This window comes from Lepidothrix coronata, unplaced genomic scaffold (assembly GCF_001604755.1).
Source record: "Lepidothrix coronata isolate B3197 unplaced genomic scaffold, Lepidothrix_coronata-1.0 Scaffold50, whole genome shotgun sequence".
Lineage (NCBI taxonomy): Eukaryota > Metazoa > Chordata > Aves > Passeriformes > Pipridae > Lepidothrix > Lepidothrix coronata.
In genome coordinates this window covers 5,376,379-5,389,018 of record NW_016690230.1, presented here as the reverse complement: position 1 = coordinate 5,389,018, position 12,640 = coordinate 5,376,379, and positions in this window count along the sequence as shown.

Below are 12,640 nucleotides of genomic sequence, written 5' to 3'. Positions count from 1 at the left end.
CTCCCACACCTCACCCTAGTGTGAGATGGGTTTTCCAGACACAACACAAGACTCAATATGGGGGAAAAAGGGAATTATATTACAATCACTGTACAAATAAATATTACGATACATCATATGCATAATCTCAACTATCTCTCCTATGATAAGGGAGTATTTATATTGGATCAGATCTCTTCTCCCTCCAATAAAAGTCCAGAAGGGAAAAGGAAAGATCCTTTCTACTTTCAGGGCAGCAGTCTCTCTTCTTCCATGCAGCAGCTGTAGCTGGACTGTTGTAGCTGGATCTCCTTCCATTACACACAAGGGGGGGTGTCTCCTCTCACCCCCTCTCTCTCCCATGGACTGTGATATCAGGGACAAGCTCGCATCACCATGTCATATCACGAAGTGCAGGAATCTTTGTGATGGTCTCTTTCCTCAGGGGATTCACCTCTGAGTCGGAACGTCTCGGGCAGCTTTCAGTTGTAAGCCTTTGCCTCAGAAGTTCTATCAGAGTTCCTGTGCTCTGTCTCAGGCTGTTAGCTAAGCTTGGCAGCAGCAGCGGGGGGGCCAAGGTCACCCCCTCCACATTCCGTCTGGCTGCCCTGGTCCAGCTCCGGGACGTCTTAAGCTTCTTAGCTCCTCTCTCTGGTGCATGCTGCACTCCAAGACTCCTCTCATATGGGAGTCCATCTCCTCCTCCTCTCTAGGTCTCAGAGGGGTTTGGGAGGTTTGTTTCAGTTCTTACCCCAAACTCTCTTTCTCTGTAGAGCTTAGTCCTGGTCTGTCTCTCTCCGTTAAGAGATCTCTGTGTCTTCCTGCTTGGCTGCAGGCCATCTCTGCTGCATCTTATCTCTTCTGGCTCTCTGCCACTGTTCTCCAGCCAGTGCTGTTTCTGCTGCTGCTCCTTCTGCCCACTCACAGTGAAGAAAACTCCCAGCTTCTCAGTTACACCTCAGTCCAGTTTAACAATATTTCCAAGTTTCTGCAACTGCCAGTCAGGGGCTGGGGGGCTGTGGCCCCCCAGAGGGGCTCCTGCCCCTTCCTCTCATGGCTTTACAACATGGCCACTTTCTTCCAACAACAACTACATCACCCTTCTTTTCCGGTCTGGTGTGATATGTTTATATTTTGCAGGAGTGCTCATTGGCTCAACCCCAAGGGACACCACTCCCTCAGGGGTTACCATTTTTTTCCCCCACCACACACAGCTTAAGGAGAAGACTGGCTGAAAGCTGATCTTTATGGGACTGGAAATTCTGAAAATAAATCAGAGATATATTTTTTTCAGAGATCTCTGAAAAATGAATTTTTTCCATGTGCAATTTTGTTAGTTGGACTTGAGTAGTAAAACACATTTTTTTCTGTGTTTAGATATTTAGAATAGAAACAGCGTCTCTTTGTGTGTGTAAAGAGAGTAGCATCCCAAGCAAGATTGGCTGTGATAAATTTATCTTCAAAGCAAGAAATATAAAGCATGTTTTTATATTTTCCTTCATATTTTGTTTGTAATCAAGATTTATCAGCATCTTTGACACTCTGACAGGAAAGGAGAATGGAACATGGTTTACTTTGAACTGCATTCAAAATATTTCTTGGTCAGAAATAAAAGGTTTCCTGTTGAAATACATGATAGTGGCAAATTCTTTCTACGGTTCCATACATTTACACAGTGTTTATACAAATTAGAAAAGGTATTTCCCTGACAAAGAGTTACTTTCTCCACTGTCTCCAGATTGTTTACATTTAGACCATCCAGAAACACCCAGAGTAAGATGCTTGCTTTAGCTTTTATTACAAATATGAACTCTATAAAACCAGCTATTGGTGAACTTCACCTGCCTTTTTAACTAATTTTACCTACCTGGAGTATCCATGCCGCAAAACATACTTATGCATGGATTCATATTACTAGCTACAAGAACATGTTTTAAGAATACCTTTCATGGTTTGTACTATTTGTAAAAAGATATATGAATAAAGGTAGACACAAATTGCCTAAGACACAGAACCATCTGAGGAAGCCTGGGATGCTTAGTCTCTTAAATGAGGTGTCATGAATAGATATTTGGAATTATACTGGATGAGCCTGAGTCATATCTTGCAGTAACAGCTGGACATAATAAATTTCACTGACATGAGAGATGCTGTACAGGAGCACAGAGTATATGGTTTTGCAGGTACAAATAAGACTTGAATATACATCCTGAAGCATTCCTATCTCCATGTAGGTGAATGCTTTTAATACTGTAAAGAACTGGACAAACTATTCCTGAAAAGATGAAGTCAAGAGCACATCGGAAAATAAAAGTGCTAAGGGTGGCTGACTGCAATCACAGGAGAACAGAAATTTCTTTTAAAGGGCGATATCAGAACACTAGTGCTAAACAACAAACGGCATTGACAAGTTATTTGAAATGATGGAGAGTTATCACATCAATAAATTAAGCCAACTCAAGGTTATTTGTAAAATCAGAATTTCACAGAAAGTCTGCCTAATATTAAGTTACGTCCTTAGAGCAATAGAAATCAAAATGTTAGTGAGACTATTTAAGGAAAAAGATTTAAATTATTTTTCAGTGAGCTACAGCTCTTGACTCAGTGCTCATCACTGCACAAATTCCAGAACTATCACAAACAAGGTGGCACTGACAATAGCTTTTAAACAGTTAAGCACTAAGATGCTAAGAAATATTTTATAGTTTAGCAGTAGTTCTCATCAAAGACACTGTTAATCTCCCTCTTCTAATCTAGTTTAAAGAATTTGTAATATTAGATTAGAGACCTAATATTTTCTTTCTGTTGAGAAAATTTTAATGAGATAAGCAAATGATGCGTGTTGCATGGTACAACTGAAGCACTAAAAAATCAGTAATAAATAATCCCGTGTACTATATATTTTGAAAAATGAGCTTGAACAAGTCTTTAATGGAGTCATTATTTCTCTTATCATAAATCACTAAAGCTTATTTTTGCCCACTAGATATAAAGCAGTCAAAGACAACTGTTTTAAATTTGTCCTTGCTTGTAATTTACTCTATAAGAAGTTTCTCATAACTTTTCTTTGACTACCACTGAACAGTACTACCTGATGTATTATTATAATGTACAAAATATTTAGTTAAATGAAAAGAACTTCCAATCTAAAAAGAGCTTTAAAAATACTAGCTAATATATAAAAAAGTGGTTGCAGGGATGGGTTTGAATTACCAGTATGGCGAGGCAGAATCAAACATTTTATAGTCATAGAAATACTTTTAAAAATTGTGTAATTTATCTATCAGCTTGAGCCAATGACCAAATATTAACTACACTGCAAGAGTTTCATATTATTAGAGGGGCCAAGGATGCCATCTCTAGTGATTGTTACTGAAACATTTGTAACAATTAATGTTGTCTGAGCCTTTAAGTCTTTTTCAGCCTGTTTTTGTCTTTAACTTCTTCCACACAAAAACAAAAAAGCCCCAACCAATCAACAAACCAACCAAAAAAACAAAACAAAAAACACCTCTCAAAGCAACCGAATTAAAAGAAACCCCCCAAGCCCTCACAGAAACAATAAAAAGCCAGAATATATCCTACTTTTCTGTAGTACTACTCTGGAGAATAATTTAGCATTCTGAAGACAAGAAGAGTGAATTCAACACTTAATTTTTATTCCCATATTTTGCTGTAAATATATGGCGTCTATGTACAGCGCACAAGCATATAAGTACACACATCAGATCTACACAAGTTTTATCTCTCTTAATCAAAATACATTTCATTTTTGTCAGTTTATAAGAACATGCTTCTATTTTCAAAGACCATGGATAAATATCTTAATTTTATCTTCTTAATGAATAACATTGGACTAAGCTAAACTGTCAAGGCAAAAGTGTCTGCCCTGTAATTTTAAGGGCTCAAATTAGACTCTGTAGCCTTTTTTGAGCATTTAACAGCTTAACACCATTTTTCTAGAGAGCTTCAGATTCATTCTGAAAAAACTCTATAGTATTGGAACAAGGAACCATTGCTATAACCATTATATCACAGAATCAAAGAGTATACTCAGTTTGAAGGGCCCCACAAGGAGCATTGAGTCCAGCTCAGCTCTGCACCAGGACCATCCCCTAGAGTCACAGTATGTGCCTGAAAGTATTGTCCAAATTTTCTGTCAGGCTTGGTGCTGTAATCACTTCCCTGGGGAGACTATTCCAGCACCCAACCACCCTCTGGATGAAAAACCTTTCTTAATATCTAACTTAAACCTCTCCTGACACAATTTCTGGCCATTCCCTTAGGTCCTGTCACCGCTCACCACAGAGAAGAGGTCTGTGCCTGTCCTCCTCTTCCCCTCATAAGGAAGTTGTAGGCTGCAGTGAAGTGTCCCCTTAGTTTCTCCAGGCTGAACAGACCAAGTGACCTCAGCTGCTTCTCATAAGGCTTCCCCTCAAGGCCCTTCACCAACTTTGTTGCCCTCCTTTGGACACTCTCTAAAAGCTCAATATCTTTCTTATATTGCAGTGCCCAAAACTGCACGCAATATTCAAGGTGAGGCCATACCAGTGCAGAGCAGAGTGGGACAATCACCTCTTTCGACCGGCTGGTGATGTTTTGCCTGTATTTTTAAAGGTGAGGAATCATACAGGTTATCATAGAACTCCACTGTGAGTCACCTATCATTGTGCTATTACAGAGGAGGAGAGCAGCAAGTCATAAGCTCTGTAGGTCTGCTTTTCTCTTTATTGAAATAAATGCTGTTAAGGCATTAGATATTGTCTCACCAAACATATTAGATCCCAACTCTCAGGGATAAAACAAAAAAACCCAAATCAAACAAAAAACTATGGAAAACATACTGCATATTGTTAAACTTTATAATGGCTAACGATTCGTAGTTTTGCTGTATTGAGAGGGTTTTGTTGTTGTTCTGCTTGAAGCACAGCTAGAGTATCTGTTACTGTACATTTTGTCCACTTATATGTGGAATATTGCAAAAATAAGATTTTTGTCAATGCAAATTGATTGCATTCAAGCATCCATTCTTAGTGTTCAGTCATAATTACCTCAGGAACAAAAGTTTTTTTTTGTTAACAGCACTTAATTTTCTAACTAAAGAAAACTCCCACCCTTCCCTCACTCTCCCCCACCCCTACCCTTTTAAATGCAGAATTGTATGACAAGCATCTAGAGTTCTCATCAGTTTGGACAAACCAGGAACAAGAAAGCCAAACCTGGAACGTTCCACCCTTTAGGTGACAACATTAAGTGTGTCACATAGGAAACTGTAGATCAGCATTTATGGATCAGAAAGCTATTCCCATTCCTTAATTTCATTTCATTTTATATCAGTCATTTGTGCATTATATTTAGGAAGTTCCTTTAACAGAGAACAGTAGCCACGGAAGCAGATCCTCTGTTTTTAACAGACACAATCAAGACTGCAGAGTTCCATCTACTTGAGATTCATAATACAGTCAGACCATCCTTGTCTCTTTCACCTATTGCATTTCTTATTTGGAAGAAGCGGTAAAAGTCTATACACACATACGTAATAATAATTTTTTATATATATACACACACATTCTGAACCTTCTTTATGCTATCTCTAATTCTACAGAAAGCATGGAGAGTATAGTCTGTAATTCTTAACTGAAGTGTTTACACAGAGCTAGCTTTTCTGGTGATAAGAAACATGAAACACACATTACAGAAATGCTTTATAACATAAGAGACTTGTCTGATGAAGGACTATTCCTCATACAGCTGCCACAAACAGCAAGACACTAATCATCCACTGCAAAAGTTTAACAAAACAGCTATGCTAAATGTTGATGTATTACTCTACTTCAGATATTGTTTAGCACTGAGGGAAGAAGAAAATACACTTTGTTTGAAGCTACTCCTCCCACAAGTCGTACTGAAGATTCAAAATTAAAATAACTGTACAGCCCAAGAGTTATGCTAATAAACTAATAAACCTTTGTTGTACACTTTAAATTAAAACATCAAAATACTATTCAAATAATGAGTACATTGTTACTGTTGTCTACTGAAATCATTAATAAAAAATACCTGTGAACAATAATTAAATAGCAAAAAACTTATAGATTAAAGAAAATACATAAATACGACCCCATTAATTTATTAAAACCCTGCTGTAGCACCATCTCCCAAGCTGTATTGTCTTTCCATCCATCTAGCAACCAAACTTTCAAAAAAAAGCAACCAAAACCAAAACAAACAAATAAAAATAATTAAAAAATTTGCTACCTGCAAAATGGCAAAACCTAAACACTAACAATATCCTTAAACATCTACATATGTGAACTATGCCTAGCAATTTATTTCTATTAGTTCTCATTTCTGTTCCTATTGCTTTAACACTCTTGCCTGAAGCGCACCTGCAATTTCTGCTGCAGACAAGTACTAGACCAGTGACTGGTATGGCCTCTCTTGATGACTGCACCTGAGACTTCTTAAGATCATTACAGCTGGGCAGGGTCTAGTGTAGTAGAAAGCAATCGTCAGGCAGAGCTAACAATCTCACTCTGTCTCTCCTTCTATCTCATACATCAAATTAGAAACAGACAAAATTCTCTTTTCTGCCCTAGAGGTAGGAGTGTCTACAGTTCTGATCTTAGTGTGAGATAAATAACTGAAATAAAATTTACTTTCTTTTAGAAGGCTTAAGTTTTCTTTCATCTGTAGGTAGACCTCTGGTATGTGTTTTAACTCGATTAATCTGTTCAGCAGAGCTGATTCAGAGCCTTGCAACAAAGCAGGCAAAACTTATTTTTTCCATCCTGAATATAAGGTGTTAGGTTCCATCTGCTACTGCAGCTAACGCAGAAGATGGAGTATTGTTGAGTCAGAGGAGAGGAATACAAATTGTGTCTGGAAGAATGGATTTTGTTGTGCCTGTTGGGATTTTCCAGTTAGTTATTACTGCTGTTGTTGGAAGATCAGTTTGCTTAGCACAGCACAAACCGCTGTTCTGCATCCCTGAGCTATTCCTCCAGCAGGACTCACATCATCTGCTAGCTTAGTTTCCCAGCTGTTCTGGGAACTGTTCATTCTGTGAACTGTGATACTGTTAACACATCTCCCCTCAGTACTGAATTTTCTAGATTTCTAGATGTGGTTCCCAGGACTGCCTATTCATGAATCTGTAAATTCAGAAGGTATTGCCTTAGTGAACTTGGGAACTGTTGGAATAGTTGACAGTGTTTCTCCTTACACGGACAAAAGTGGAGTATTGGGATAGATATGTATATATTCTAACACAGTTCTAGGTCCCTGTTGAAATAAGCTGTGACAGATTAGTAATAAATATGTTTTCACTTTTACAGTTTTACAGTTAAAGTGGTCATTCAAAAAGGGAGAACACTGGGAACCCTCCTATGTTTCATTCAGTTCAAGATGAAGTATATTCATAAATGCTATACCGGGAGTGCCAAAACCACTAGCTTGTAGAGAAACTGGAATATGCTTATCTATGGGAGCTGAGCTGCAATTTAGATAGCAATTAGGGTCTTCTGTTTGGTGAAGCACCTTGCTGCAACTTGTCAGAAGAAGGTCTCAGCTCTGGGGGTTGTTCTTCCTGGTTCTGGGCCAGCAATTTGGCATTTAGGTTTGCTTTCTGTTTTATTTTTATTTGTGTGAAAGGGACATGATGGGGAGCTAATATAGGGATATTCTAACATAAAATGATTTTACATCTCAGAAGGAGTGCTAAAAGTCTATGCTGGTATGTATGACTTTTGATCACTAGAGCTGGCCCACTGCTTTGATCATTTGTTATCCTTAATAGGAAAGCCTTCAGATATGCAGAAAATATAGATTGAGTTTGCTTATATGTAGAGTTTAGATTGCCCAGATACTTCTTTTTTTCTGGATACTATTCAAATAATTATATTTTATTGCAATGATATTGTCAACAAAGAGGTAAGGAAAGTAAATGGAAGTGCTCATTATATACATTGATATTCTGTAGTCATACAGATGTGTTATTTAAGGATTTTGAATGGCCCACAACAGTTTTCCATCACGTTAAAAAATAAAAAAAAGGGGGAGTGGGGGGTGAAGGAAAGAAAGTAATGTATTTATTCTATGTGTGCTGGATTGTCAAGAAAGATACACAAACCAAAATTTTGTTGATACAATTTAAGCAAACTGAGCTCCACGATCTTGACTTGACTTTCCTTTTTAGGCAAAGTTGTCTTTATAATATCCAAATAATACTTGAGACTGTTATCAAGCTTCAAATCAGTTAGAAGTAATATCTTTTTCTCCTTATCCGTAGAGTCTCCATTGTATGTATGTGCATGAGCATATGCTTGATTTTCACTTTTGATGTAGCATACTAGACGAAGGCTGCTGTCGCTTCCCAGTCAGGCTGGCTGATAAAAGGAATACTTCCAGATTCCATCCACAAGCTGGCTCCCAAAAGAATAAGACAAGGCAGTGTGTGCAGTGAGGGCAAGTATTTATTCCAATGAACTCTGACACTTGTAACTACAAACAAATGGATTAGCCAGTCATGTAAAGGATGTTGCCTCTCAGAATATGCTAAATTTACTCTACAGATCCTGCGAATAAGCAAAAATACTGTTAAGTGAGATTTGATCAGGTCAAGGTTCTTGTTTCTCAGATCTTTCTGTTGTTCCTTAGTGTTATCAGGTCAGGACCTTCTTTCTGTTATGCTGCTCCTTCCTCTGCTACACCCATCAGTCACTCTTTATAGGCTTTTAAGTGTTATGTGCAATGAATTTCTTCCATCTAGTCACAGTCTTTATTACATTTGCCACAGACAGCTGACCTTTGCTTTGCATTCACTTCCACATGTCTTCAAACTGCTTCAATCTAGTTTATGAGTTGGGTTAAATGCCAATAGCATACTTTCTTGTTACAAGGTCAGCTTTTCTCATTTTCTTGCTATTTTATCTGACTGGGTTGTTTTAGGGTCTACTTTCCTCTCGGAATAGCAATCCCTACTATAGCTTATGTAAAGTTTATTTATAACATGTGATATGGTTAAAAAATCTGGTTTGTACTTTATTTCTTCTCTTTGATTTCAGATTAATTTTCCAATTTACTTATTTCATTTAAAATATTCCTCTTCTTGTTAATGCATTTAATCTTTTGACTTTCACGTTGAGACATGAGAAAATTTTTAATTGTATGGATCATTCACATTTTTGGTGATTACATCAATCATAAGTTAAATTACTCCCTTAACATTGTGCTTAAAATACCATTTCAGTTTGATGGGGAATTGCTAGCAATGACACTTTGAAAGCTGATGAAGTCTTTTTTTATTTTGGTGGTGGTGATGGTGGTGGTGGTTTTTTTGGTGTTTGTTCTGTTGGGTTTTATATATATATACATATATAATTAACAGAGTTTCTGCCTTAGCCATTTATTCTGAATATATTTTCCTAGATTTTATAGAAGAAACATGAAAAAAGTATTCTGAAGTTAAATCAAGTTATTTTACAGGAACACTGCCTGTTTTTCACTATTTCTATTGACAACTTCATATCATATTCATTGTGTGTGAACTCTTAAATGCTTTACGTGCACAAAAGCCAGGTGACCTAAATGAAACCGTAATTTCACTCCTAGTTGTGAGTTGCACCAGGTCAAAATGGCTTCCCTTATTTGATATAAGCTCCTATTAAGTATAAAATACATAATGTGGGAATAAAATGTATTTCTTAATTAGGAAATTCCATTATAATTTTTGTTATTAGGACTCTCGTAAAAAAACAAACAAACAAACAAACAAAAAAACCCCAAAAAAACCACAAAACCCCAAAACAAAATAAAAAAAAAAACAAACCAAACCAAACCAAAAAAACAAAAATGAAGAAACCTTTGCCAAAAATCCAAGCCTCTCATTGAAGCTGTTTCTTTCATAGCTGATTTAGTTTAAATTAAATTGAAAGAAAAATTAATCCTAAAAAAGGAATCAGGCTCCCTAACTGCAAATGGAGCCACTAAAACAAGAAAGGAGAACTTATATGATCCTTGTGGATGTTTTTTATTTCTTACTACAATTTATTTTGTCACCGTTGAACTAGCTGTTGCTTGATGAGGCATTCTGTTAGCTATGCTTTGTCACTACATTACTAGGTCCTTGGTAGACTCCAACTTGCTGAGATAGCAATCAAAAGGTTTTTTTTTCCACTTGCCCAGATAACTAATTTTCCTCAGTTTTTCTATTTTTAATATTTGAGAAAAATATAAATAGTCTTTTCCCGGATTCACTGATGCTCTAGCTAAAAGAAAATCAGAAGCAAAAAAAAATATAGTAAGTAGATTTAATAATAATAAAATAATTAAAGGTTTATAATTTTATACAAAGTTTTTTAAAATCAATTACTGTATTAATCTTTATATAAAACTATGATTTTTCTAAGAAAACCTATTTGAATGCTAGAAAGGTAAGAAAATCATCTATCAGGAATGGCATAAGTAGAGCTGGGTATGCCTCAGGCTGAGACTTAAACTACTCCTGTCTTTTCCTGTTATTCTGAGCAACTAAGAGTGGACAATCTAACTAAGAAAATAGTAATTCAAATAATTATAAAATGAACAACACATTGAAAGTTAAACAGTAAACAAGTTATTTCCTGCATCTGTACATCACATATATTGAGTAAAGTTCTTTTCCTTAAGTCTACCCTCATATTTTTAAAAAATGTTTTACTGATTAGTATATTAGTACTGAGTGGTTTTTGACTTTGAATACAATCTTTAGCACAAAAATGATGACAAGAATTTTATCAAAAAAAAGTCATGCTCTTGAAATCACTGTCCTGGAGTTCAGCATTTTTGTTGATGGATACATCTGTCTTGCTATGTTATGGTGAGGTAGCCCTTTTGTGTGTAGTAAACTTCTAAGCGTATTTTGTTTTGGAAAGCAATTTAATGTTTGCTGATAACGTTGATTGGTACTCTGTCAGTGTTAGCTTTTAAGCTTCTGTTCTGGTCTGCTTAATTTTTTGAAATAACTTATTTGATTAAGTGATGCTTTACTACCAACAGCTCAGCTGGCTTTCCGCTGATAGCTGGATTTTCTTTCTTCTGCACTATATTGCACTTGCTGAGTCTCTTTATCATTAGAATATAAAAGTGTAGGTTAGATTCAGACCTCTTCTCCCCCACTCTGCTCTTCTTTTTCCAGATATATCCTATCAAACTGGGACAGAGAGTACCCTCAGCAAGTTTGCTAATGACACAAAACTGGGAGTAGTAGTGGCTGATATACCAGTGTTGTGCTGCCATCCAGAGGGACCTCAACAGGCTGGAAAAATGGACTGACAGGAACCTCATGAAGTTCAACAACAAGAAGTGCAAAGCCCTGCACATGCGAAGGAAAAAACCCTACCACCAGTACATGCTGAGGGCCACCCAGCTGGAAAACAGCTTGGCAGAAAATGATCTGGGGTTCAAGTTAAACACGAGCCAGCAGAGTGTCCTTGCAGGAAAGAAGACTAATCCTATCATGGGCTGCATAAAAAGAAGTATTGCCAACAGGTCAAGGGAGGTGAATCCTTCCTTCTACTCAGCAGTGGTGATGTCACACCTGGAATACCGTGTCTAGTTCTGGACTCCTGGATATATTGGGGAGAGTACAATGAAGAGCCACAACGCTGGTGGGAGTGGGGAAAGAGGTAGGAGGAATGGGCAGAGGAGGGAACTTATTAATGACTATGAATACTTAAAGAGATGAGGCAAAATGGATAGAAACAAGTTCTTCAGAAGGTTCTATCTGACCACCAGGAAACACTTTTTCCCTTTGAGGGTACTTGAGTACTGGCACAAGTTGCCTAGAGAGGTTGTGGTATCTTTCTTCTTGGAGATATTCAAAATGCTGTGCAGACATGGTCCTGGGAAACTGGCTCTAGGTGTCCCTGCATGAGAAGGAGGTTGGACCAGATGACCTCCAAAACTCCCTTCCAATATTAACCATGTGATTCTGTGATTGGGTAGACTCAATAGTTGCAAGAGCAGATCTGTCTTTCTAGATGAAGGTATATCTGTTGGAATGGTGGGTTGTTTTCCCAATACACATTTTATCTTTACTATAAAGTCACCTGCTCTAGTAATCTCCATCCCATTCCCTCCTCTCCCAGTAGAAAAGGAAGTCTGATTTTGCTGGAAAATCATTTATTACTCATCACAGAAGGCAATAATTCCTTCTATGTCTTTCTGATAGCTATTTGCTAGAAATCCATCAAAATCTCATATTTTTTACTACCTTCTCTAGAAGATACGTTCTTTTACAAAGTCTTTTATAGGAACACACTACAAGGCAAAAACTCTGATCTACTGCTACTTCAATGGTATAATGAATAATAAAATATCACTGTGATAAGGACAGTTTAAATAAGTGTCATACAACAAGATTAAATAAATTATCCTTGAAATCAGACATATTCTATTTATGAACTTTGTATTTATCTCGTAATCAGTAATTTAAATAATTTTATTGGATTTGAAAGAATAACTATGAACAAGGGAAGATTTATTAGCCTAAAGACTTCAAAACATAGCATTATGGTAGCAAGGAGATATTTTTTTATTAGGTGAAACACATACCATATTTATATTCATAAATATTTCTTAGAGATAAAGATTGAATATCAGGAAGAAAATTTTAATATAT